The sequence below is a fragment of the Grammomys surdaster genome, unplaced genomic scaffold, assembly GCF_004785775.1.
Source record: "Grammomys surdaster isolate TR1022 unplaced genomic scaffold, NIH_TR_1.0 131, whole genome shotgun sequence".
Classification (NCBI taxonomy): domain Eukaryota; kingdom Metazoa; phylum Chordata; class Mammalia; order Rodentia; family Muridae; genus Grammomys; species Grammomys surdaster.
Genome location: NW_021604589.1, coordinates 2,374,026 through 2,377,204, shown reverse-complemented (window position 1 = coordinate 2,377,204; position 3,179 = coordinate 2,374,026). Strand labels below are relative to the sequence as shown.

Here is a 3,179-nt window from a genome sequence, read left to right as displayed (position 1 = left end):
AAAAACTTAATGGAAACAGGGTTTATTTTTAGCTTCCAGCTCATGGTACAGTCCACCACGATGGTCAATGCAGCAGGAACTTAAAGCAGCTGTGCCCATTGCATTCACAGTCAGGAGAGAAGAATGAATGCACATACACTTTAGTGATCAAGTCTTTTTCTCTACTCCTATATAGCCCAGGATCCCCTGCCTAGGGAACAGTGCCACCTACAGTTGATGTGTCTTGCCACCTCAATTAACATAATAAAGATAACCCCCCACAGATATGCCTAGAGGCCCTTCTTCCAAGTGATTCTGGAAATTGGAGAGAAATGGGTGTGGAGATATAGCTGGGGGATAGTTGGAGATTTCAAGTGAAAGAGTAATACTACTTTCTTTCATTTATTTAATATGAAGCAAGTAGCACAGACTCTTGGGATACAGGAGGGATGAAAATGCCCTTGTAGAGCTTATTCAAGAAGATAACAAACAAAAGATGCAATATAGAAACTATATACCATGTTGAAAAGTGATACTGCCTGTACCCTCAGATTGCATGCCCCAGAGCTTCAGTAGCCACATGGGATACACAACACAATGGCATAGAGCAAATTAAGAAGACGGAAGTCCAGAAATGTATTTCATATAGCCAGCCAAAAATGCTTCAAGACAAAAAAAATAAAAACAAAACAAAACAAATTAAAAACCAAGACCAAACCTGTTAGCACTAATCTTATGAAGATGAACACTGTGAACGATGAAAAAGAAAAGAAAGCGAATAGAGCTTTTGAAAATATCTAGATGGAACCTGCCTATTTCTCCAAAGGCCTTTCTTTTGAGCCTCTGCAGAGAGCTGATTCCTCAACAGCACCATAAAAACGAAGCAGCTAATGTCATCCAAGCTACAAGATTAATGGCTCCATTGGGATACAGTGATGCTGTGTCAAATTTCCCCAAAAGATCAATAAATTAAGCATTTTATATAACTCTTTTAAAAAAAAGTGGTACTAGCCATGGAAATATAGAAGTGTGGAACATGACAATGGACACTGAGTGTGGGAGGGAAAGGAGAACCACTGGAGAATTTTGAGCTGAGAATATGACAAGGTCCTGCTTTGGTTGCAAAAAGTCCATTCTGGCTGTTAGGTAGTATGGGGAAGGGATAACTTTAGACAAGGAGACATCCTGGAGAGGGCCACTACTACAGTTTTCCAAGCAAGGGGCAAGGTGCTTGGATCATGGCAACATCAATGAAGTAGTAAGTGCCTGGATATTTTCAAAGTAAAGTTCTCAAAGTTTCTTCATGAATAGAGTGAACTTGAGAAAGTATCAAGTTGCTTTCCCCCAGTAACTGACAGGCAATTATTCCTATTCTCTGAGACAGAGAAGGCTGTTGGTAGAGCCAATGTTTCAGGGAGAAGACTTTAAGATGTTGAGTTTGAGACGGCCATCACACACATCTGTTGAGTACATGATTAGATTGTAGAACCTGGAAATTGGAGAGAAATGGGTGTGGAGATATAGCTGGAGGATAGTTATATATGTAGAATATTTTTATTGTTCAAAACATTTGTTTTATTAAATTTGAAAGTCATGTTACAATTTTTTTAATTTCATATATGTGTAGAATTTGAACTTGAGTTAAAGTGACATTATGGAGAGAGACAGGAAAAGAGAGACATGACTGAGTCTTGGAACATTCAAGAAGAGGCAAGAAATGAGAAAAGACTGAGAAGGGAAACCAGAGAGATGGGAAAGCCAAGACCAAAATAGGATCTTGGACACCAAGTTTGGAACAAGCATACTTACAATAAACAAATAAGGTCCAGTGAAATGACTTGCCAAGTAAAGGCACTTGTAATATAACCTTAATCACCTGATTTGTATCCCTTATCCCATGATGGAAAGAGAGAGCTTACTCCACAACATTGCCCTCTGACCTCCATGCATCCTGTATGGTATTTGTGACTCCTCCTTCATGATACGTAGCTAATTTAAAAAAAAACAATGTACTTATTTGAATGAAATGATTCACGCTTAAAATGGGCATTTTAATTAATAAAAATCAAATTAAAAGTTTCTTATGATTCAAAAATTTTATGTTTTAATAATTCCAAGGTGCATAATCTTTAAATGCAAGGGTATACAACATAACATAACCTCAAAGGAAAAAAGTTAAAAGCATGTAGAATGTAGTACTTTTTAACTTTTAAAATTATGTTTATCTAATGTATGTGCACATGTGCACACATGCAACAATGTTCATGTGGAGGTCAGAGGACAACTTTCAGGAGTTGGTTCTTTCCTTCTGACATGGACTGGTTGAGCTATCTCACTGGCCTCAATGTAGTACTTTCACTTTATAAATGAGCCTTTCAAGTAAATTATTTCAAAGACAACTGGTGAAATGGATCATCATTGCTGAAGAAATTAAGTACAAAATAAAATAGATTTTAAAACTAAATGTTATAATTATATGGACAAAGGAATATGTGCAGATCATATTTCTCCAGGCTTTTCTTGGCTTATACAAAGAGAGTGCTGGCACATGTCTTTAAACCCAGCGTTCAGAGACAGAGGCAAGCAGATCTCTGTGAGTTCAAGGCCAGCCTTAACTACATAGTAAGTTCTAGGATGGCCAGGAATGCAAAGTAATTCCCTGTTTTAAAATATAAAAGAAACAAATGAAAGAGGTGGTAGAAAGAGCAGATCTTTGTTCCCTTCTTGATCTTGTGTTGCTCTGGGTTTGAAGACACAAGGAATTGGGTTATTTTCAGAATTCTACGAAGTTTTAGTTTAATAGACTCTTGCTTTCAGTTACTGACTGAACAGGAGATCATTCTAGTGATATAGTCCAGACTCTTGACCCAGAATTCTGCTTTCTGCCTCTTACTGTCTGTCTACATTATGTAACTTAAACTTCTGAACTTTCTGTCTTGATTTCCACATCTAAAGCCAGGGATACAATCATTCTAGCTATCTAGTGCTGTGAAGGCATCTTTCAGTTCCTTAAAATAGGAAAATTAATGAAGATGCCTTGTCTTTCATCTACTGTGGCATTAACTGGGCTAACTGGATGATTGGAGACCTGAATTATCAAAGGCTAACTCATTCATTACTCTGGTGTTTGATACTGGCCGTTAAGTGGGGCATCAGATAGGGTAGAGTCATGGGGACCTTATGTGGCTTGTGCTTCCTCA

At 37.7% G+C, this 3,179-nt stretch overlaps 1 pseudogene; it reads left to right on the top strand.

The window, feature by feature from the left end:
• Window positions 1-576: 576 nt before the first annotated feature.
• Window positions 577-952, top strand: LOC114616712 (annotated as a pseudogene).
• The last annotated feature ends 2,227 nt before the right edge of the window (window positions 953-3,179 follow it).